This window comes from Dermochelys coriacea, chromosome 21, assembly GCF_009764565.3.
Source record: "Dermochelys coriacea isolate rDerCor1 chromosome 21, rDerCor1.pri.v4, whole genome shotgun sequence".
Lineage (NCBI taxonomy): Eukaryota > Metazoa > Chordata > Testudines > Dermochelyidae > Dermochelys > Dermochelys coriacea.
Genome location: NC_050088.1, coordinates 3,721,828 through 3,747,844, shown reverse-complemented (window position 1 = coordinate 3,747,844; position 26,017 = coordinate 3,721,828). Strand labels below are relative to the sequence as shown.

The 26,017-nt window shown below is 40.5% G+C and overlaps 1 long non-coding RNA gene across 1 annotated transcript; it reads right to left on the bottom strand.

Moving 5' to 3' along the window:
* Positions 1 to 792: 792 nt before the first annotated feature.
* Positions 793 to 24,261, bottom strand: LOC122457168. Its single transcript, XR_006276556.1, has 3 exons — positions 23,978 to 24,261; positions 11,845 to 11,951; positions 793 to 1,195 (listed from the first exon to the last, which is right to left on the bottom strand). It is a non-coding gene; the product is annotated as an uncharacterized LOC122457168 (long non-coding RNA).
* Positions 24,262 to 26,017: the final 1,756 nt, after the last annotated feature.

Below are 26,017 nucleotides of genomic sequence, written 5' to 3'. Positions count from 1 at the left end.
CTGCTAAGCTCTGAGCCACAACGATACATTGTGGGAGTGAGTTCCAGGCAAAGTGTGCACTGTGTGAGAAAGCTGTTTTAAGGCACTTTTCACCCAAAGGTCTCAAAGTCTTTTACTAAGGAGAGTAGAATCATTTTAAAAATGGATAAACTGAGGTGCAGAGAAAAAAAGAAAAAAAAGAGGCGATTTGCCCAAGGTCACACAGCAAGCCAGGAGTGAAGCCAGGAATAGAGCGTGGGACTCCTATCCTCTTGTCCAATGCTCTATCCACGAGATCACACTGACTCCCCTCTGACTTTTGTACCGTCCCAAGGTGCCCCTAGATAATTTTGACATGGCAAAGCTATTTTAGAGCATCTTTATTCCTTTCCCACTGAATGGAATGATTTGGAGTGTTTGAACCCAGGGTTTTAGTTCAGCTTATTATAGGGATAGTCAATGAAATTTGGATCTGGGTTCAAACTTCTTCTGAGTTCAGTGGTGTTTAGATCCAGGCAGAGGACAGAAAGCAAACAGGTTTCAGATTCCTACCAATACCCTGATTTTCCAAGGTACCAGACACCTGCAGTTTCCACTGCTCTCACAGGAAATGCTTCTTTGTATCCTTCCACATATGGAAGCTAATTACTCTGAAATAACATGAGAGCTTCTTCACAGTGCTGAGCCCAACCTTGGGACCTTTTTGTTTTTTCATGGTACTTCTTTCTTCTCCTCTTTTAACTCTAGCAGTGATGGTTCTCAGAGAAGAAGGCACAGCTGTGGGACCGCCCTGTGATATCACAGGCCCCAAAACTGTGTGTGACAAGTTCAAACCCCTGCAGCAGTTTATTCACACTTCCTGATTCCTAACAGCATCTGCTTCTTCCTTGAACACATCTTCTGCTTTAATTCGAGATTCTGGAACTTCTGGAGACTGAAGGGCAGGGAGATGAATAAGCACTTCTGGTCTGTGTCCCCTAGTTTGAAACATTGTATTTTAAACCACTGTAATGTCCAATTACACCAAAAAGTTTATTCTCTGCCCCTTATGTTTGTGCTCAGAATGGATGAAATCAGAGTACTTGTTCCCCTGAATAGGGATTTCCACTCTCCGTTTCTTTAGGAGTTTCACATGTTTTGGCTCAATCATTCTGCACCTGCTTGCCATCTTGTCTCTTGCATTCTGCCAACTGCTTCAATTCCCTCAAGGAAGAAGCTGGAAGCATTGAAACACAAAATGCTATGATAATTACATTGTCAACATCTTTCCTCGAACCAGCGTGAAGGAATGGTTAGGGATTAATCTGAATTAAACTGCCCCTGTATCTTCATGGCTCCTTGGAATCAAACACAATTATATACAAGTATGAAATATGACAGGCATTTTACTTCCACCCCCAAGAGTGGTGTCCTGAAATGGATGCAAAAAAAGGTGCGTAAGACAACTCAATAACTGCTTCAAAGGGCCAAAATAGCAGCATCTTGGGTTGCTGGGAAGATTTCTTCATTATTTTGGCAAAGATTTTGAAAAGTGACTAGTGGTTTCTGGAGTGCAACTGGAGATGCTTTAAAGGAGCCTGGTCATCAAAAAGGGTGGGGCCAACACTTTCTGAAAAATCAGGACCCCTCAGGTGTCTCAAATGTGGTACCCCAAATCACTAGCCACTTCTGAAAACTTTGCCATACATATACATGATTTGAATAGTTCTGTACACAAACAGAAGAGGGAAAATGTCTGTGAAGGGATTCAGGAGTTCCGGGTTCCGCTTAGGGTGACCAGACAGCAAGTGTGAAAAATCGGGACAGAAGTAGGGGGTATTAGGTCCCTATACAAGACAAAGCCCTGAATATCAGGACTGTCCCTATAAAATTGGGAAACCTGGTCACCCTAGTTCTGGTCCTGCCTGCCACCTGATTCAGTAGCTGACTTTGGACAAATCACTTGATCAAGTCTCTGTGCCACGATTTCCCTTTCTATTAATACAGGGTGAATCCACATTAGTCAATGGAGATACACTTGTTCAATACCAGGATAACGGAGACCAAAACCAGGGCCTATGGCTGAACAGTGGGGAATTGCCCTGATTTCAGGCAGCAGTGACCAGTCATGGGTCTCACTACACCAGTGCAAAACCCCTAGCATTCATGCACAAAGCCATCATTTGCACTGGTGGAACCAACCCCTCCTTGAAACTGGAGCAACCTGTAGTGGTGCAAATAGCAGCAGCCTTGCCTGCTTTCAGTAGCGGTCTGCGTGGTGCATCTACACCAGCAACCAGCAAAGGATCCTCACTGTAGGCAAAGCCTATGTCTATGGTTTATCCTCAAGTTCCTTCCATATAGATTCTGGTAAAAATGGTTATTATTGTTGTATTATTGGTGTTGTGGAAGTACCTAGGGACCCAATCAGGGATCAGAGCCCCATGCTGCTAACCACCATGTACACGTGACAAAAAGACAGGGAACTTGAGGACAGGGACCAAGCATAAGAGAGAAGAGGTGAAGACAGACAGAAGTGGGGACCACAAGGTCAGAGCGAAATGACGATGGTTGTCTCAGCACACCATTGTCGAGATTTTAGTAGTGAGTTATTTGTGCCAACCTTGTAATGCCAACCAGTATATTTAAAGCACTGAAACTAGAACTCCTCTACCTGAAATTTACCATCAAAGCCATCACAAGAGTTTCAGATTTACTGCTTACTGAAAGACAATCCTGTTAATCATCCTCTCTCTACTTGGCTGTAAACTCCAATCATATTTAACTTAAGGCCTTCAAGGTTTCTCCTCTTGCTGCCATCAACAGACCCATAATATAAAGTTTTTTGGATGCATGGGGAAATCAAGGCAGTGTTTACTATTCAAAAGAGAACAGATTCAAGTTATCTTTCTCTCTTTATTCCTCAACTCATTATTTTTACCTCTGTGGGTGACACAGACCACTGCACCTGATGGAAATGGGGTGATGGATTTCAGTGCCACTTTGAAAATCCCACAGGAAGGATCATTTTGAACACTGATTGTTTCTCTTGCACTTTGGGATTCATGGAAGAGCTAAATTACAGAACATTCCAGCCATATCCCCTTCTTGCCTTCAAGAGACTATGAGCTGGCTCTGTAGAACACTAGTAACTGGTTTACACGGAGCATCTATTTGTCTAGATATGGTACTCATGTGGCCCCCATTACCATAGTATAGCTAATATATTTATCCTCACAACACTCCTGGTTAAGTAGGGAAGTGCTATTATCCCCATTTTGCTGACAGGAAACTGAACCATAGAGAGACTGAGTGACTTGCCCAAGTTCATACAGGAAGCCTGTGACAGAGCAAGAACTTGAACCCAGGTCTACAGAGACCCAGACTAGCTCTCTTACTATTGAATTGTGTTCCCTCAGGGCTTTTTCCTGCTCTTTTGAAGCTCCTTTATGCCACCAGAGCCACATATGGGAGTTTTATCAGAACATAGAACCAGTCCCCTATTCCCCTGCTGTAATCACTGAACAAACAGAACAATTAGGAGATACTGAGATAGAAGCCAATGTCTCTAAACCAGCAGCTTTTCTGGGAGCCAAAGAGGAGTCTTTAAAATTTTCAACAATGAATACGTTGAAAATCTAATTTTAAGAATCACTTCTTCCAGTGGAGACAAATCAGCCTGGGAGTGACTCATGTACTTGGCTGGATTGATTATCAAGGGATCAAGACAGCTAAAAGGAGACAAGAAGGAGTAAAATGAACATAGACAAGACTTGGGAGGAAGCTTGCAACAGTTTTATAGCCATTCGTGCATCTACTTGTCACCATCCCCTAGTAATAGGCAGTGAAATTCACCTCTAATGACATTCACAGTGGTAGATGTTTCCCCAAATTTAGTCAAGTTATAATAAAATGTCTTTAGCATGTAAAAGCGGCCTTTGTGTAGCTCAACATAACTTCAGTGTTTGTCAAGCTTTATGGCGATTTCAGAGGAAACAAATTGTAATAATTACAGGAGGGAGCAACAGGAAAGGAATGCATCCTGGCAATAATACAATCTTCTGTTGGTGTGTGTGTGTGGGTGTGGGAAAGATCTTTTTCATATATAAAAGAGTGTGGCTTTTATATGTTAAGATTAACACAACTCTACACACACACACACACACACACAGTACCATAGCTATGTCTATATATACACACACACCACATACTGTAGTAACAATACAAAATTTAAGTCACCTACTCAACTAACTCCTTGTTTTCTAGCTATCTGCCTCCCATGCAATTACTCTACGTCAAGCCACACCATTCTCTGTCCCTGTTCTGCCATGACTTCCCCTCAACCATCTAGTCTGTAACATCTCAGCCCAGACACCTTTTGTTGTAAATGTTCTGCACCACTCGGATGTTTGGGTTTTTCTTTACAGGCTGCAAGTACATATTTGCATGAGCTTATCAAAAGAACAGGTACAGTGGTCAACAGCACTTATTGCCAAGCCCAACTGTTCAAAAATCACGAGTTGGGCATGCAACTGGCTTTAAAATCATGAAACTTTTTAAAAAAAAAAAAAAATATTTGTTGAGCTTTTAGGGGGCATATTTTCAAATTATTCTCCACAACCATGATGACGAGAAATTTATTCTATTTTTAAATAGTCTGGAATTCTCATATAATCTCAGGTCTACCGAAGCTGGAGCTTAAGAAAAACACCAAATATTGTAAGAGCTGGCCACACAGCAAAGTCGGTAACACGCTGCTTAAGTTTGCCACATCCCCCTCTAGTGATAGGTGACTGTTCCTGGGTTCAATCCCTGATGATGCTTTGTAACTCCAGCACAGGCCTCCAACTTGCACTCATTTGGTATTCAGTGTTTGCACAAAAGACTGCAACTTACACACCAAAGAGGTGAACTGGGAAGAATATGTCCCGGGACAAAACCAACGAACAGGTAAGTGTAAATAAAGCAGACCCCACTATTTTTTAATATGTTGCATCACATCCCTCAGACATCACATTGAGTGATTTTCTCCTTTCCAGTACATGGCGCAAATCAGGAATAACTCCATGGAATTACAGTCTTGTGAAAACAGTGTCAGCAAGAAGAGAATCAGGCCCACACTGAGGACTTGTCTATACCGAAGATTTGTGCCGTTTTTAGCCTTCAATGGCTAACCATCGGTGCAGTTTTAGCATTTCAAACCCCATTGCCATAAACCATGGTTTTCACCAGTGAAACACATCTTGGTTTCAGGAAAGGGTAAATTTCACCAGTGCAAATAATGTCTTTGCTTGCGTACACTTGGTGCTTTGACTAGTGAAGCTATCCCGCTGGCTGGCTACCAATGGCTATAATGGGTGGAAATCTACAGTGTAGATAAGTCCTCATTGTCCAATCAAAACAAATTACTTTATTTTGCCATTTGCACTCAATCACACCCGTTTTCTGACCACCCAGTGTAATGTAACTTTCACCTCCACCATACACCTTCTCACTGATTTTGCTTTTAATCTATCCAGTAAGATATAGAAACACAAGAAAGCACAAAGCATCTTCTCAAACAAAGCGTAATCTCATTGACACCACTAATTGTTACATTACAAAACCTTTCTGGCTAAACGTAGCAAATTTTAAAATGTGTCATTTTCTCCTGATAACTTTTAATTGATCTGATTTACATCATAGGTGGAGTTGATCAGCTAGCAAAGGTCTGCATGAAATCCAATGTCCTATTTGATTGCGATTTCCCCAGAGCATATTTTAAATAGTAACAATTTACAAACAACTTGGTTTCTTATTAACCCAGTTTCTTAATTGCTTTCTTGGGAAAACAGTCACACTATTCACATTTTCTTTCCTAGAACTCCAGGGCATCAAGGCAAACATTTAAGGATCATTTTTAAAGGGGGTGGAGAAGAGGAGAAGGAACAGGAAATTTTACAGAATTTCAATCCAAATTTAAGTCTTGCGCGTGCTCTCTCTCTCTCTCTCTCTCTCTCTCTCTCTCTCTCACACACACACTCATTTTAGGGTTACCAGATGTCCCGATTTTATAGGGACAGTCCTGTTATTTGGGACTTCTTCTTATATAGAGGCCTTTTACCCCCCCACTCCCGCCCCGATTTTTCATACTTGCTATCTGGTCACCCTAATATATTTCTAAGTGGATGCAGTAAGATACTTGCATGCAGGAAAGCTAGTCATCTCTTATCACTCAAAGGGTACATTTCAAGATCTCCTTAATTTGATGCGTATTTCAAGACTATGGATGGGATATCTGGTAGGTAACTGGTGGTTTCAGCAACAGACTCTACTCCATGTTGGAAGCTCACTCCAAAATATATATATTTTCAAGCAAAATAATATATGTAATGTTGCAAGTTTTCCAGTTTTACTGCACCTATCTTGCACAGCTTAGTTCTAAATCAAGAAACTGCAGAGTTGCAGGCACAATTTACATTTACCAGCACTTGTATGATTTTTAAAGGGCCAGATTGGGGTACCCTTATTCCTGTTGAATACTGCATTACACCACACATGGGAGTGAAGGTATCACAGTTCTATCCCCTTCTGTTCTCTTTAGGTTCTTATACTGTTCTCATCACCATCATTACAAATAAAGTTCATGCCTGATGGAAAGAATTCTCTCTACTGAAAACCATGCAGTCTTCAGCTTAAAGATATTTCAGAGAAAGAACATGATTTTAATGACATCTATGCCTTCTATATATTTAAAAAAAAATGTCATGTATGAGAACAAGCTGACCTTGATAACAGTTTGACTTTTAATTGGCAAAATGTGACTTGTTTGATAATGGTGCAGATTAGGAAGGAGCTGATGTTAGAATTTACTTTGTATTTCCTTCAAATAAATGCACTGTAGATGGGGAGATCATTTTAAATGGAAGAAAAGAAATCAAACTGTATAAAGAAATTTCCTTTGATAGATGTTACTCTTTTTTAAAAGTCGGAGAAAAATGTGAATAAATGAGATAATCCTGATAACGTTCTGCTTCATGGAAATGATCAATTAACTGTTATGGCATGTGTTCTTATTGAAGGTTAGTGGTGGATAGGAGGTATATTTTATTGAACATTCTTAAGCTACAGCAAAAATTCTCTATACCATTCTCTGTATAGTTGTGTGTGTTCAAGGGGTATTTAACATGGATTCTCAGAGTGACTGGTAAATAGAGAACAGTTAGATAAATAATAGTACTTGGCTCTTCAGGGATCCCCTGGAGCTTTGCAACAATTAATTAAGAGACACGATGACAGAGATTTTCAGAAGTGACCAGTGATTTGGGGCACTCAACCTGAGACACCCTAAAGGAGCCTGGTTTTTCAGAGTGCTCTTTTCAGATATCTCAATATGGGCACCCAAAAACTGAGGTCTTCAAAATCACTAGGCCAAAACCTTGCCCGACACACTTGTGGGGAAGGTATCAAAACACCCATCTTACAGATAGGAAAACTGAGGCACTGAGAAATGAAGTACATGGGTCCAGTCACTGGCAAGAGAACAGAGTTCTCAGTTTCAGATCTGTCTCTGACTGTAAATCCCCTTTCTGTAATGGTTAGACTGGACTCCCTCATTACCTACATGATCTTTCCTACTTGCAAATTAAATGTTATAGGATTTAGCCACAATAGAGGAAATAGGGTATGAAGGATGTCTAGAAAGTAGGGCACTGTGTTGGCACTCAAGTGTTCTGGGTTTAGTTCCTGCCTCTGCCACAGACTTTCTACGCAACCTTTTGCGAGTCCATTAATTTATCCTGTGCCTCAGCTCCCCATGTGTAAAGAGAAGTAGTATTTCCTTACCTTTCCATTAATGATTGTAAAGCACTAAAATACGATGGCAATAGGGACTAGATAGGTAGCATTTCATTTTTTTTTTTTAGGATTCAACCCCTTTAAGACAGAATGTGTTACATACAGTAGTGTATCAGTTAAAATGTTACATTATTTTATTCTCCTGAACTGACTTTACAACCATTTACTCAAATAGCTGCTTGAAGCCATTGGAACATCTATCTTTCCCCTCCTCTACCCAGCCCTTTGATCTCTGGAACATAGGAACTATATTTGATCAGGAAAGTTTCATTCTAAATACACATAAGAATCATGGTTAGCAATACTTAAACAAAGCATATTGGAACAAAGGTGCATCATAATATTTCACAACCTTAAAGCAGGCTTTCCATTAAAAGACCAATAATTTTGGTTGATCCTGCTTGGGAGACAATTGGTTTCATCCAGAGATGGAGTCTTCATTCCCCCTGTTGCTAAAATGTGCAACAAGGAACACAAGATCCTCCCTATTGTAGTTTAAATCTTTATGGTAAGATGTCTGGAACAGATATCACCCATGCCCATGATTCATCATGTAACTCTAAAGGTCACTAAAGGAGCATTGTGCTCACAGAACTGCAATCTGACTGTTCCTTGAGCATAGACTATCACAGAGAACTCAAAGGCAAATACATTCTTATTCCGATCGTGTGTCTCATTATTTTAATGCATTGATCTAATCTCCATGGTTCAGGATTAGACTAAGGTTCCTGCATTTCATCAGCAATTCGAGATGAACGTATTATTCAGGTTCAGAAAATTATCTACCAAGCTTAATCAAGAGTTCTTTTTCCTAAAGTTCTTTGCCGCACTAACATTTTCATTAAGAGGAACCAGGCAGTAGGTGTTCTATTCACTTCTGTGGGATCTGGCCCCCTCCATCTGATCACCATACGAGCGTGGATGCTGCACAGCATGGGTGTGAAGGGAGTATTGTGTGTATAAAGAAATGACAAAGCAAAGTTGATCCCAGTTCTGCATTAATGAGAGTGCTTACCCTGGAGATGAGTATTAAGAATAATGCATTAATAAGATCCACTGCTAAGGCATTTTCTAGAGTGGAAAAGTTGCATTGGTTTAAGTACATCAATTTTAAATCAAAAGTGTTTAAACCAATCCAGGCCCCCAATATAGACACACTTAAACCAGCTTAATTGTTACTTAAATTGGCTTTAGTTTTCATGGGTAAATTAGCAACTCAATATTAAAAGTATTGCACTGATAAAGCTAGATCGCTTTTAAATCTATTCGGTTTAACTGGAGCAACTTTTCCGCTATGGACAAAACCTAAGGCATGTGACTAAGCAACTCATTAGCAGCAGGAGGATCATACTAAGATCAAGGGTAAAATCCTGGCCCCATTATCGAAGTTAATGGGAAATTCCTCAGACATTCCCTTTCTCCATCCACACTCTACCTCCTCTTTACCCTGTGAGAGCAAGGGAGTGAGTGTGTAGGGACATGAAGACTACTTCTAGTCAGTGCAGAAGTGTATGCCTACCATTTAACCTTACATGCACCATGCATGAGCTCCACAGACTAATGTTGGCATGCTACAGACTAATGCAACTTTCTGTGCACTGCGCTAGGATTTGCAGGTTCAAGGCCACAAATTATCAGTAATTTGTGAGGGTAACAGAGATGGGATAAAGGGAGAGAACATTGCTGGTATTCTTGCTCCCATGGAGCTGGATCTTACATCTTCTCTAAACATACTTTATTGATGGTTATTGGACACATCATATGGCAAAAAACAATCTGACATTCAGTGGGAAGCCACAAATTCAGCTAAAACCTGCACCCTTTGTAAGAGAAAGTTGCACACTCCAAGTCTGAGTGCTCTGGTACTCATGCAGCAAATCACTTCAACACATACTAAATTTGAAACATACAAATAGTCCCACTTAAGTCAAGGAGCCAAACTGCTCAGCACCTACCAGGATTGAGCCATGTGTGAGTGAGTGAGCACAGACCCTCTTAACATAATTATGTACTAATTCATTCATACAGTGCCATAGACAAAGATGATACTCATAACAGTGCACTGGACTGTATGATCCCTAATCCTGCTCCCAAAGAACTCAATGGTAAAAGTTCAGGACAGAGCCCAGTGCCTATCTTTCAGGGCATGTGAGAATAGTGCATTTCCTGATGCTCTTTTTCTAAATTGTCTCTGTTTAGCTTTTCATAGCTAAAAGGTCCAATAGGGCAGCCCTAACTCAGGTAAAAAGCCACACTACAAGTGGGTGCCCACAGCAGTCAGTGTGATTACTCATATGACCAAAGAGGAAGACCAGAACTTAATCAAATTACTGAAATATAAAGCAGCAACTCAAATCAAAGAGCTAATAAATGGAGCACTAAAATTACCAGTGACGCTGGGAATAATTCAGCTGAAATAATAGAGAGTTCTTCATTAGATAATAACAATAATAATGACAAACTCACAACACGTCCTGTCCTTTGGAATCCATCAAGTGCTTAATCATCTGCAAGAGGTCTGTTCCCTACACACTCTAAATATGCTGGGCCACATTCTGCTCTCAGTTTACACTAGTGTAAATCTGGAGTAAGACCACTGACTCTAATGAAGTCACTCCACATTTACTTGATGTAACTGGCAGCAGAATCTGTTCTGTGCATAATTTTCTTATTAGTAAGGTTTTAAGCAGGAGGTGACTGTTGATAAATGGTATAGTTAATTGCTTGACCCCACTTTGGTTCACAATGAAATAAATTTAAGAGACCAAATAACCAATGCTCGTTAGGTTTGTTAATATGGTACAGGAAAAAGGTTTGGAACATGCTAGTTTTTGAAGAGCAGTTTTGTGAAGCAATGTTACATTTACCTTATTCAGAAGGTGTGCTTTCTAAGTTACACATTTTAACTGGTATTATTGATAGGACTTTAGAGTTACACATTTTTACATGTTCCTAAAATGTAATCTATTAGTTTTAAGAAAAGGAGTACTTGTGGCACCAATGCATTCCGATGAAGAGAGCTGTAGCTCACGAAAGGTTATGCTCAAATAAAATTTGTTAGTCTCTAAGGTGCCACAAGTACTCCTTTTCTTTTTGTGATTACAGACTAATATGGCTGCTACTCTGAAACCTATTAGTTTTAGTTTTTGAACTTGCTGTTTCAGGGAGGGTTTTTTATTTTTGTTTTAGATACTCGCATTTCAGGTACTGGTCCGTGAAGATACTTTTCTAGTTTGTGCTAAGACACGGAACAAATGTATTTTGATTTTGATTTATTTGCTTATGCCAAACGCTAACTTTATCATATACAAGGAGTTATGGGATATTTAGAATAAGTGAACAGGATTATAGTATAGACCAGTTTAGGCTATATCACTGTTACAATATTAGTGCTTAATGCATACATACATGTATATATATAAACCTTCCAAACTTACCTTCCTGTTGAAAATTAGGCCATATTATCTCAATATTTGCCGTGCTTCCTACACTAAATATCGGGAATTCCTAGCATGTGCTAGGAGATATACAGCTGGGATCAGCAGGGGGTGTTCGAGCTGGAGCCCCTTTAAGTTTAAATTGGAAATGGGAGGCATTGCTGACAGGGCCTTGTCTTGCTGAAATTCACTCCCCCCCGCAGGCCCCGCTCTGAAACAGCCCAATTCTGGCGACCTTCAAGGCACAATACAGAGTTGCAGAGAGATTTGAGCTTATTGGTTCCTTACTGATGATGGCGGTATCTTAAAATGTGTTGCTGCATTTAGCATACATTTGTTAAGCTATGGCAAGGGCACCTAGTGCATATTTCTTAGCATTTCTATCAGTCTCTAAATACAAAATTAAATAAAAACAGAGGTAATGTCACTTACAGCAACAGAAATGTTTTTAAGGATGACCTTTATACCTAGGGATTTGGGGTAATTTGGAGATTTCTTTTTATACGTAAAACTGATAAAATCTTTAAAAATATAAACACTCATTGTCCTTAAAATGTCACCATTTTGCAATTCCTTTGTTCTAAAAGAGAAAAGTAAACAATGTAGCACTGACCTCCAGTGGAGACATGGGGGGAAATACATCCATCCCGTTCCTTAAGGTAATGAAGAGCTTTTCGTTCCCAGTAATATGAAGCAATGACATTTCAGCAGATGTGAGCACTGCAAATGAAGTTACACCTGTGATTAGCTTAGATGATGCTGTTATAATATATTAAAACTGATGATGTGAATGATCTCAGGCCATTAACTTCTACAGCAATGACAGGAAGAACACAAACAGAATCCAGGAGGCTGTTTGCACAAGACATTTCTATGATGGATGGGAGCATTGTGGCTGCTGCTGTAAGGTAGACAAGGTCTTTGATACAACGACATCTTGTCTTGCCTTTGTGCCCATGTTAAAAAAAATCAGCAACATAGTGCATTTGTGGGCATGGGTGGACACCTGGCAGTTCAGAAACATCTAGTCCAGCTAGGGAGAGTTCCAGGCTATGGATATCTGGCCCATTTACTGGAAACAAACTTAGAGGAAGATATCCTGAAGTCCTCATATAGTTGTCATTTAGTCCTTACTCAGGCAAATTCCCAGTGAAGTTTCGAGGATTTTGACTGCGTATAAGGTGAATGAAAATTGCATAATTGTCTCTAAGAAATCTTTTTTCAGTCAGATGTTTTCATTTTTTTTTTCAATTTCCCTTCAGTTGTTGTAACTGATGATGCATTAATAGGGCAACAGAGCTAAGACATCATAAGTATAGTACTTGCTATCTCAGCTGACCTCAAAGTGCTAGGAATTACTCCAGTCACCACTGAAATACAGACTATTCTGGGCAGGGCCAGCCCTAGATCAAATGGCGCCTCAGACGAGGAGCGTCTTCATTACCCCCGCCCCATTTGTTAAACTTTTGAATACCTTATTTTTATTGCATTTGTAGCCCATTTCATGACTTTGATGCAAAATCTGCACACATGATTTATCCCGGTCATCTAAAACTGACTGGTAATGCCCTGCCCCTTATATACAACTGAGGGCATGGCTGACAACATTCTACGAGGTTTGAGGAGAATGTAGTTCTCAGAAAGTCTGGAAGGTTCCAGGAGGTTCTACAAAGGTCCAGAACATTCTAGGAGGTTAGTGAAAAATGAATCCACATATGGAATACCTGAAACAAAGGTAAATCCATTTTACCTCAAACGTTCAATTTTCCATTTTGTCATGAACAACAAAAATAGTATCCCAAGCCTGGCACCCGCCCCCCCCCCCCCGTCCCCGCCGCAAGCCTGGCACCCGAGGCAATCACCTGAGTTGCATACCCATAAATCCAGCCCTGATTCTTGGCAAAATGTTGCACCTGTTTCAGACTCTGAGATGGTTTAAAAAAACATGGGCCACCCCCTTGATCTTTCAGTTATATTTGATTACTTGTAGCAACGTTACATTTACATGTGTGGTCTACTACACTGAAGGCTTCTCAGTCAGCATTTGCAATTCAAAGGCTGAGCTATACCCTGCACCAGGCAGCCTAAAAAAAAACCACGTTCTCTGCCTTCTGTCAACACAAATCAAGGTCTTTTGCACTAGCCTTGTTATTTGGTTGTCATCTTATTAATGACTTTCGGAGACAGGTACTGACTTTGAGGCATTGTTGGCCCAAGATTAGTCTTCTCACTTTCTTTTCTTTATGGAAGGTAGATAATTTCAAAAACAGAAGTGCCTCCACTATCACCATCTGCTGCTGATGAGTAGGAGGAGAACTTTGTTGACACATTAATAATGTTGGTGCTAGAAAAGATATTAGATAGCAGGAAAGATGTATCAGTCATTAACAGAAAAGCTTCAGCTAAATGCACAGGAATGACCTTCAAATTAAACAGATGAACAGTAACAGAAGGGAAGAAGTTTGGTCACGTAATGCATGCTCTGGCCCTGATTGAGGGAAAAATTCCCCTTTGGAAAGTCAGTGAGACTTCAGCATGTGCTTAAAGTTAAACACGTGTTTAAATGCTTTCCTGAACCAGGCCCTCTCCCTTGATTCAACACTTAGGCCCCACTTCTGCAACAATATCCAGGAACAGGGAAGCTTGCACCATCTCAAAGCCCCACTGAAGTCAGTGTCTGGAGGCTGGGGGGAAAGCCTGTGCAGAAGTTTTTGAAAACTGGGGTCTTAGAGAGATGTATTTGCCCCTGAGAGCATGCACCATGCTCCCATTAGAATTAATGGGAGCATGTCAAGGGCAAAAGAGACCTCTCTAGAGCATACAGCAGGTAACGACAAATTGTGTGATAGATCGGAGTTAGGCAACTCTGCGTACTTTCCTCAGCTCTCATTTCGCTTGATTGCGCTACTGATGCCTCGGTCTATATTTTGTTAAGAATCTGAAATGTTATGGCCTCCAGCTCTGGGTGGGCATAATTGGGGAAAGAACTTGAAATACAGTTAGACAGATGTATTGATCATTAAAGGTTATGGTGATGGAAGCCTTAGAAGTGAGAGGATAGTCATATAAAAACAATTTAGGGGTAAATGAACTATTTTGGATTAAATAAATGGCTTTCTGGAACCACTGAATGGTCTCCAGAATGAAATCAGAACCTTTTATGATTTTTGGAAAATGTAGATTTTTTTGGACTGTCATTTTTATAAAACGCAGCCACTCCAATAGCTCTAGGTGCAGTTGCCGCCACCCCATCGTCATTTTCCCATCATTGTATTCTCTGCACTTCTGGGGTCCTCCCAGGACCAGAAGCTGAGGTTCCAAAATATCAGAAGAGATCCTATTCCTGTGAGATTTGTGGCTCCCACATGTTCAGATAGTGCCTGATCCAATCTCCACTGAAGTCTTTTATCCAGTGTCCATTGCAGACTTTGGTTTGGTTAGGCATTGGGACTTAGTTCAGAGAAGGGGGAACCTCTGAATTAGATGAACGTACCCATCACCTCTGTGAATGAGCACTTCCACTATTAGGAATGCCAGTGCTTCTCCTTTGTATTTAAAGAAGCTATGCTGTTGCTTATACTATCAGGATCTGCTGATATTACTTGTGCAAACAGTTCCTTTGTCCAGTGGGATCCATTTATAATGCAGAATTAACACAAGATGACACATACTACATCTCCTTCCGCATCTTGTTCTTGTGATACCTTAAAATACCATGTGTTGATGTTATTTCTGCAAACTCAGATGGAATCATGATATTCCCATACATGATGTTGCTTACAGTGTGTCCCCTTCTGATAAGATCTGCCCATGAGGGACTACTATACATCTTTTAAAAAAAAACAAAAACTACCCTTTATCCTGTATTGTAGTGTTTCTCCTTAGAAGAGGAGCAATCTCATTCCATTTCTCTCTTGGAAAAGTTAGGAATATAATTGTTCATTTTGCCTGTTTCTTATTACAATGAGAGGGAGAGCATACTAACATGTTCATAAGAAACCAGTTAATGTCCCAGTGCATCATTCCTCATTGAAATGATGCTGCACAGAAAGGCAATTCTTCATCATGTAAAAAACACTAACAATACTGCAGCATCTCTACGTGCTACCGCCGGCGCAATATTAATGGAGGAGATAATATATTGACTTGAATCAATATTTCCCTGACTTAGTAAAGATCGCGATCCATCAGCTTCCCTTTCACTTGATAAAATCCTTCCATGTCACTTTTACTTAGACTGATGAGATCATAATGCCCCTTTCCAGTGTAACTGATGGTGCCTGGATGAATAATTTACCAATAAATTACCATTTCTGGATCAAAGAGATGAGATCCCCAGCTGCCAAGAAGGCTCACCAAACACCACAATAAAAAAAAACAATATAATTAATTAAGGCTCAGTTTTGCCACCCTTACACACACTGAGCAGTACCTGACTTGATGAGTAGCACAAACTCCCTGGAAGAAATCCACACAGCCACTAATTTATTCTCATTCAAATTCCTTCTTAAGACTTCCATCTGCCAGCGTGCCTACAGAATGCTGCCGATTGACAGAAGCTAGGCAGGTGGCAAGTTATTTTGTTCAGATAACTTATCTGTGTGAAAATATCCTGATATTACTACTACCTCCACCTCTCCCCACCTGCACCTATTTATTTCATGCTCCCACTGTATCTGATTACTAGCTTAAACCCCAACTTATTCCATGAAGGCAGAACTCACCCCTACACCTGCCCAGACCCTGCTGTATTCACTGGGGCTCCATGTGGGAGCAGGAGCCTGCCCGTGCAGAGCTTATTGCAGGATCAGGGCCCACAACTGTAAACTTTTCAGTGCAGGGATCCGATGAAGTGAGCTGTAGCTCATGAAAGCTTATGCTCAAATAAATGTTAGTCTCTAAGGTGCCACAAGTCCTCCTGTTCTTTTTGCATCTTGGTATTGAGACTGTGTGACCCGGGCACTGCACTGGGAGTCGGGAGAGCTGGAGTTTATTCCTGGCTCTGGCACAGGCCTGCTGGGTGATCTTGGGCAAGTCATTTTACTTCTTAGAGACCGTTTCCCTATCTGCAAAATAGGGATAACAACATTTATCTCCTTTTAAAAGTGCTTTGAGATCTATGAATGAAAAGAACTAGGTATTATTATTATTTGATGTCTGTATAGCACCTAACACTATGGGGTTCTATTAAGGCCTCTAGGTGCTACCATAATACAAATCAGAATTAATTAACAATAATTATGGGTGCTACTACTTATGGATATTACAAAGCTCCTGCAGATTCCTTCTCTTTAAAGCACGGAAAGCAGCATCAGAAGGCCTGACAGAGGGAAGCTGTGCAGCCACAGGGAACAGCTTACATGCTGACAGGCAGTGTAGCCAACGTGCCCCTCTTGCCACATATGCTGCTCATAGACATTGAAAGAGCTGGAAGCAAACGGGCTGCACGGAATGAAGAGACAGCGCTGCTTAAAGGTGCTGCGATTTGTCTTTAGCTTGGCAATTTGGCAGGGCTTGTTCTAAATGAGTTTGCTACGGTCAGTGAAATGTGTTAGACAGCGATCAACATGAAGAGAAGGTGGCGGGTCTCCAACACCAGGCCCCTGCTTCAACACCCTCTCTTCACTCAACCCCCACGCCCTTCTCCCCCAGTGGCTACTTCTCGCTGACTCATTTTGGGTGATTGGATATAACTGGGAGTCACGGGGTAAAAGAAATAAACTGAAGTTTACGCTGGAAGACAGAGTCAATAAGAACTATGGGACTCTGTAGTAGTCTCCCAAGGGACTTGTTGGGAGCTTTGTACCATAAGCCATTTAAAAGTGGACTGGACAAAACACTGAAGAATATCATGTTGGGAGCACTCCAGAACTCGCCAGGGAATAGATTAGATTTGACCTAATGTGTCTTCTTTTTCTCTGACATGCACGGGATTCCCCATGCACGGGAACATAGGACATACCACACTGGATCAGACCCATGGTCTCTGACAATCACCAGAATCAGATAATTCAGAGGAAGGAAAAAGAAACCTCCTTATTCCTAGCAGTCAGAGCTTGACTTACGGCCTGTAGAAAGCGTTTGAATCTCTCTTCCAAAAGTTGTTAACTATTATAACTCTGGCTATTCTTGTTAGCCATATAAATTTCCAATGCCTTTTAAATTTTGCTACATTTTTGACCTGAGCTCAAGGGATAAGCACAGTAGCAGTATGCTGTATTAAAATTAGTAGAAGTTGTTAACAAAACTGACAAACTGTTGTCAGTAGGCTTCAGGGTCAACAGGCATCACAGTTGAGATGAATGAAGGCAGTGTGTTCTGAGAGCTATTTCTTCAGGTTCACCGTGTGCAGTAGAATCAGCCATTTTAGTGGCTCAGAAAGTTACTTTTCCAGTGATTATAAAATTTAGATCTGATACTTCAATCTCTACTCATACAAGTACTCCTATTAATTACAAAGAGATTGCTTGCAAAAATAAAGTCCACTTGTGTGAGTAAGGCTACTTATACGAGTAATTATTGGGGTTACAACTATGTTTTTTTTCAAAATGTATATTGTGCAGAAATTTATCAGGCCCCCAAAGAAATGTTGAAATGGTCCTCCAGTCTGATCTACATCACTTTGAGCTTTCATAGATATTAAGGTCAGAAGGGACCATTATGATCATCTAGTCCGACCTCCTGCACAACGCAGGCCACAGAATCTCACCCACCCACTCCTGCGAAAAACCTCTCACCTATGTCTGAGCTATTGAAGTCCTCAAATCGTGGTTTACAGACTTCAAGTAGCAGAGAATCCTCCATCAAGTGACCCATGCTACAGAGGAAGGCGAAAATCCTCCAGGGCCTCTTCCAATCTGCCCTGGAGGAAATTCCTTCCCGACCCCAAATATGGCGATCAGCTAAACCCTGAGCATATGGGCAAGATTCACCAGCCAGATACCCAGAAAAAGAATTTTCTGTAGTAACTCAGATCCCACCCCATCTAACATCCCATCGGGCCTATTTACCATGAATATTTAAAGATCAATTAATTGCCAAAATCTTGTTTTCCCATTATACCATCTCCTCCATAAACTTAATGAGTCTGATCTTAAAGCCAGATAAGTCTTTTGCCCCCACTGCTTCCCTTGGAAGGCTATTCCAAAACTTCACTCCTCTGATGGTTAGAAATCTTTGTCTAATTTCAAGTCTAAGCTTCCCAATGACCTGTTTATATCCATTTGTTCTTGTGTCCACATTGGTACTGAGCTTAAATAATTCCTCTCCCTCTCCGGTATTTATCCCTCTGATATATTTATAGAGGGCAATCATATCTCCCCTCAATCTTCTTTTAGTTAGGCTAAACAAGCCAAGCTCCTTGAGTCTCCTTTCATAAGACAGGTTTTCCATTCCACTTGTTTGCTTTGGTAGTAGAAGAAAAAGCAGTAGCTTTTAAGAGTTTTTCCTTCTAACCAAATGTGCGGCCTTATATTTAAAAGTTTATTATAAAATGGAAACAAAATTTGTTTTAGCCACCATCTAGCGGAATTTTTATGCAGTGCACAAAGTATAATATTGTAGAGTAGACTGTGGATGCAGTTATGTATGGCACAGCACTTCTTAATTCAAACATCAATAGAGTGGGAAAGAATATTTGAAAAGTCATAACTCGCATCCTTTAGGTTTGTAGCAATTATTTTAAATAGCTCCCAATAAAATTATTGTAGCATCAGAAGTCCATGCCAAAGGAATGGAGGGGCTCCCGTTCAGTTTCTACCCTGAGGTAAACCATGAATGTTTGAGCCCTGGAACAAATGTTTGTGGAATGCCCAGACCTACATGAACAAATGTCTTGTAACTTGACTCAAGGCTAATCTGTTAAAAAACTCTAGTGCAGACAAACATTTTATTACTGAAGGGCCTGATCCCACAACCTTTACTTATGGGAGACAGCACTGTAAGAATTAAGTCCTAACATCTCTATATCTACTCTAATTCAGATAGTAGATCTATGTTTATTTCCCTCTGCATTGGTCTCAAGACGAACACTGACATTTTGCTAACCTGTGTGTGTATGAAATGAGCCAACTTTGCAAAGGAAAAAGAATATTGAACATATGGTGGAAAATTTTCAAAGAGACGTAGGAAGTTATTATATGGCTAAAAATGAGCAAAACTATGAACATTGAAGGGAGGGAATATTAGCTGTTGTGGAAAGTGAACTTCACCATTTCTAAACATTGTGCTATGTTTAATTAACTGAGTGGTAGAACTATTTAATGGATTCTCTTTAGTGTACACTGTCTGGGTCACGTGTTCTGTGAATAATACATATAGAATGTAATGGAATATTTAAAAGCATGTAAAGCTACTTACAGGTTTTTAAATTTGCTTCTTTTTATGGGAGTAATGAGCATAGATCAGACTAAGGAAGCAAAATTTCAACAATAAGTAATAACATTGAGCAGTTACAATTCATAAGTCTCAGACAGCTGGATCCAAAATCCACTGAAGTCAGTGGAGTCTTTCCTTTGACTTCAGTGCGTTTTGAATCATGCCCAAATGCTTACAAAGATGATTAGGGAGAATTACCCCCGCCCCTTTTTTGCGGCTGTGGAAACTGAGGCTCTCAGAAGTCCCTCAGCCATAATAAGGAAGGCTGGGGTAGTGCCAGGAATGCAGTCCAAGACTTGCTGTGCTATTCATTTCACCATGTTGCCTCCCATGATTGGCTTTTCCAGTGCTCTCACCACTTGCTGAGCATGGATCTGATTTCTGCATTAGTAGCTTGTCACCCACCTGTAGGCTGCTCTGCATCTGAGCATGGAGGTGGGAGAGTGTTCCAAGATCATTTTGTCTTTGCTTGGCCTGCCTTCCCTTGGGAAACCACATTTACAACTGTCCAAGATCTATTGCTGCTCTGGAGGACCAAGACATGCATCAGATTATAAATGGTCCCTAAAACCACAGTGGCTTCCACTAGACTCTCAGAAGCAAAGCCAAAGCCATTTGTTTTAAAATTAATGTGGGAGCCGTGAGCCTGTCCCCTTTCTGAGCTCAAATTAAAAAATTTTAATATGCTTTGTGGCATTCTGAAGGTGCAACCATGACAAATCCCTCTCATTTTTACTGTCTACTCATTCCATAGTGAGTTCAGCCAAGACTTTTTGTAATCACGTAAAATTTGTCTATCTCAGCATCATGGTTTGCTCTGCTGCTTCTGTGGCTCCATTTGCTTTTATGAATAGAAAAGGGACTAATCTACAAGGTTCTAATCTGAATCTACATTTCCCAACACGATCCAGTGTTTTGGTTCAGACTGTTCTCTAACTGGGTCACAGAGCTTTGATCCAGATATGGATTAGGTTTGGGCTCAAGGCTTAATCCAGGCTAGGACATGGGGGTTGAGTGACATCCAAATCTTGAAAGCTGCTTCAGCTTCATTATTGCTATTTACAATTTGTTTGCAGTAGGGCCATAACATGCTAAGCACTTTCCAGACATATGAGACGGTACGGTCACTTGTCTGAGGATCTCACAGTTTAAGAACTCAGACAAGTAGACAGAGGTCAGGGAAAGAGAACAGTAAAACCTGTTTCTTATACAAATCAACTACAATCACTATAGGCAGCAAAGCAGGGATGAAAAAGTGGACTGGATGTGTTGAGAGAAGTCTAATTCGTCAGAGAGCCACACAGAAGAAGGCACAGAGGCAATTCTGAGAGAAACCAACAAACAGGAAAAAGTGGGAATGTTGGTTGACTAGAGGTTGGGACAACAAGGGAGATTTGGACCACAAGTCCAGAATCTCCTTGAAAACTGGAAGCCAGATCATTGTGAGATTACTGCCATCTTGAGCCAAACAGGAAACAGATCTGGTGGGGGGAAAGGTCCCTTTAAGATTTGCATCTGAATTGGACCCAAAATCACCACCGTGGGTTTGGGGCTGGGAAATCCTCTCACCAAAACTGAGTGAGAGGCTCTACTTTTCTGGGGCTGGTCAAAATTTTCTATCAAAAAGTGGCTTTTCAATGGCAAGTGGCTTTTCTGTCAAAATGGAAATTTCCAAAGGACCTATCTATTTTCATAAATGTTGTTCAGGTTTTCATTAAAAAAAATGAAAACCAAAAATGTAAACCAAAACTTTTTTTTGATAAATATCTGACAAATGTAAAAAAAAAAAATTGACCAAAACAGAACAAAACTTGTTTTCATAAACATTTTTTTAAAAAACAGGAAAAACCTGCAAATAAATATTCTCCAACTAGCACTAAATCTCTACAAAGGCAAAAAGTCCAGAAGCTTTCAAATTAGCACTGGACATTTATGCTCTGTTTATTCTCAATAGTCCATACCCTTACTTTCTTGTTATCCTTTTCCAACAAAAAACTATCTGAAGGGTTAATTCACCTTAATTTATACCATGGAACATTAATGAATGAATGAATGAACAGAAATGCTCAACCACACTGAGCAAAACAACGCTAACCTTCCTTAAGGTAGCAAAGATTAGATCAGTAAAAGACACTTCCTATGGTGTAATTAACAGTTTCAGAGCAAAGGAATAGTTGTATTGACTTGAAGGAGCTCTGGTAGAAAACTGTGGGAACTCCTAAATTCTACATTTTCCCAGACTGCCTCATATGGCATTTCCTTAATCTGCCCTATAAAATGGTTTGTGGTATGAAATGTGAGCATAAAGACCCAGGAGGTACTCAAGTTCTCTATCATTAGTGTCAAGTATCAGGGGGTAGCTGTGTTAGTCAATAGCCATAAAACCAACAAGGAGTCTGGTGGCACCTTAAAGACTAACAGATTTATTTGAACATAAGCTTTCGTGGGTAAAAACCTCACTTCTTCAGATGCATGGAGTGAGAAAGTTCACTATCACTAGTGGATATTCACTGAAGCTGTCCCAATAGGTGGCGCTGTGCGTGCGCGCACACTAAGGGCACCTGAAACTTGAGCCCTACTATTTTCTAGATAAAAGATCTACTAAATTATCCCTGTCTGAGTGGGTAGGAGATACGACCTGGGAGTTGCCTGCCACTCTTTGCAGGTCTTACAAACAAAAGTGTCACTGAATCAGATGCTTGAATCTTAAAAAGGTATTTAACACAGATCGGTGCCTAACTCCCATTTGAGAATACCGCTTGACCCCTAGATGCTTTTAAAAATCTAGCCCTTAATTCCCAAAACACCCCTGAACACTAGGAAAATTGAGGTCTAGATTGCAATCTAGTTTTAAACTCCAAGAGTGTCCTTTCTCTGTTACAATGGGTCAAACCTGAGGGCTCTGAAACCCTGAGGAAGTTTGGAGCTTTGTTTCCTTGAGCCCCTGTCTTTTGCTAGAGGACAAGGATCCTGGTTCCTGACAAAGTAAGAGCCAGCCCAAGAATTATGTGAAGGTCAAAAAGAAGGTTCAGCCCACTTTATTTTCCATTTTCACTGGCTCCCTGACTCTAGCAAGAACTGGCAGAAAAAAAAAATACTGAAATGCTGCAAGCAACATTGTTCTCTTAGAATTTCAAGCCCTGTTTGATCAGACTCAAGGGTTTCCAGCAGCTAAGGTAAATTCCTGAACCTTCTGAGCCTCGCCCATTGCTACTTATAAACTACAGATACTTCTGTTAAATGCTCTACCCCTTTACTGCCCCCCCCAACAAAAGGATGTTAGGGAAACTAGGAACCAGTTATTAAAACATAAATCACAAGCTCTTATTTTAATATTGCAAAGCTCTGACTGTTTTCATGCTTTTTCTTTTCTCTAGGCACATGCAGGCTTCCTTGTTAAACAATATTAGCCAAATATGTCACAGGTGCAGCCCCAATGACTTGAATGGAGTTGAATTTAGTCCTGCTGAGTTTATATCTTGTGCACCTGCTTAGCAGTAGCCAAGCACAAACCTACCGTAGCAACACTGATTTCAACAGGATGAATTTGGCTCAGTGGGTTTATGTCTTTGTACTTGCTGTCTCTGCTTCTCCCCTTGTTAAGTATGCAGAATACAAGGAAGCTTTTGGAACAAAGAGCCATTCATTCACTGGGTGACTTCATTACTCTGCTAGATGTCTTTACTGGATTTCACTTGATTCTCGGCACTCCTAATTTAATAGAATACTTCACCAACTTAACCTTTTAAAAAGGAGATTTATCAATACTGTGGTACACAGACTTTCACATTTCTTGGAGGGGGAGGAAAGAGATGGGAGGGAAAGAAAATTAAATTACTTTGCTTAGTGCTCTTAATTGTCTGGAATAATTACCTCCAGTCAATTCTCAAACAAGAGCTTTCCAGAGAACGGAGTATTATAGTTGGGGTAAAGAAAAAGGAAGAGAGTCCAAAAAACCCAATTTTGTAACTTATTTAGAAATAAGTAATTAACCCTCTGAGTGAAGAATCCAATCAAAGCTTCTCCATTAGATTAATTATTAAAAGCCATTAAAAGAGGGAAAAGCTTGTGTGTGTGCTGACTAAAGGGCCACAAAGAGCTGTACATGTTTATGTCTCCAAAGCACCATTCTGACATAGAACTGAACAGGCTAAATAGGTAAAAGAGAACTGGAAGGGAAAATATTATTAATTATTATTAATTATTATTTTTATTACTACAACAGACTGAAAAAGGTGATTCAGGGCTAAATTCACAAGCAGTACTTATACATCTAACTGCCATTTTATTCCCCAAGTCTAATATTTAGGCTTTCCTAGCATTCACAAAGGGGACTTAAACATTGCAATACTGAGTGTTACAACATCTACCTTCTAGGTGCCTAGAAAATTACAGGAACAACACTACTATCCACAGAGCCATGTTCCATGCCTAGGTTCTCTGTATGATGAGTGGAGAGAGGTAGATGCCTAACAACGTTAGCCACCTAGGCTAGCCCATAGGGGACACTAGCTATAGGGGAAGTTGCTAAGCCCTGTCCCTCTCTTATTGATTAGCTGACTGCAGGGAGGTACCTAGTTCTGTTTAGCCACCCACAAATAGAAGCTCATCTCCTGGAGTCAGGTGTCCTAGGTTTATAAGCAACTTCTTAAGGGAATGAGTTAGGTCCCACCCCACTCCATAAAAAACAGCTGGAGGAGGAGCTGCTGCCCCTGTTATAGCTTTAAGCCCAATAGTTAGACCACTTGCCTGCAGTGTTAGGAGATTGAGGTTCAATTCCCCTCCCCCTTCATTGGTGGAAGAAAAAGAATTTCAACAAGGGTGAGTACATTAACTATGGAGCTCTGGCTTAGTCTCATGTGGGACTTCCACAGTCTCTCCTGTTGAAAGTGTTCTTCTGTGGCTGTATAATGAAAGAGCTATGGGATTAGACCCCAGGTCTCCCAGCCCCCAGATGGGGGCTCAAACTTCTAGACTGCAAAGTCATTCTCAGATGCTCTCTTTCCTCCCTAACCCAACAGAGCTGGGACCGGGGCTCCCATTTCTTATGCAAGTACCCTAACCACTGGGCTATAAGGCATTCTGGAGGGCATTTCTCAGTCTCTCCTGTTGAAAGTGCCTTGCTATGGACAATTAATTAACTATTACTTGGGAAGGTGAACAGGAATTCAAACCTTCTGCTTTTCATGTGAGTGCTCTAGTCACAGGATGACCAGACATCTGAATATTATTGGGAAGGTCCTAATACTAGGGGCTTTGTTTTATATATGTAACCAGACTCTCCCCTGTCCTCACAAACAAAGTGTCCCAGTTTTTCACACTTGCTATCTGGTCACCCTACCTAACTACCCAGCTATAAGGTCAATCTCACACATTCTCTGGCCCAGTGACTATTTATGTAAAGTAGAAAAGTTGCACTAAAATCTCCTTACAAATCTAGCCTCAGTTACTAGCCAATCCCCCTAACCCAGAGGTTTTCTTCCCTTTATTGTTAAGATGGAATACAGTCATGCTCAGATCTGAATAAAAAATAGAAGGTGCGTAGAACTTCACTGGATACTTTAAGGTGGAATGGATAAGATACCCTGTTCAGAATAGGTGCAAGTGGCATTGCAGGCTTGTAGCTGATAGCACAGGTGATCCCTGTTGAGGTTAACTTAGGGAGGAATAAAAGGACTTCTGCTAATTAAGAAGGAATTCATGTGTGCACTTTTTCTTTCTAGGGAAAGCCTTCCTGTTTAGTGCTCATGATAGTGTATAGTAAAAAGTTTGACCTATTTCTGCTGCTTTAGTCTTAGTTATTGTAAGTCAGATATGTTAGAAATATAATGCCAAATACTAGGAAAGGTGTTTGTTTGTGTTTCATCTGAAGTGTTTGTAAAATGTAGACTTTTAGCAGCACAACCTCTTCCCTTAGCACAGCTCTGCCTTGCCCTAGGCCTTCCATGAATGGCATAAAGCTGAGGAGACCATTTCTTCTATTTTCAAGTCTTAATATATTTAACTACACTTTCCAAACATTTAAGAGGGTCTTGCACAGTGGGGTGTATTAAATGTGATGCAAATTAGTGTTTCTTATTTGGTACCACTGAGTTAAAGCCAAAACCTGAATGAATCTGAATAGCTCAGTCAAAATAAGTGAGAGCTCAGACACATTCACAGCTGGGTTTGAAAAGGGAGCTAATCATGGAAAGCAACATTTTAAATCGGGAAGAAGCAAGGAGAAAATACAGGTGTCTGAATAGCTACAAGCATGTGTATCGTCCCCATACAAATAAACCGGACTCTGAAAGGGCAAAGCAGGAAGTGAAGAGATGAGTGAGAACTTAAAATGAAAGTTAATTGAACTTTATTTTCCATTTGCACAAGCATGTGTGTTTGACAGCTGACATGTGGAAGTTTCACAGAGT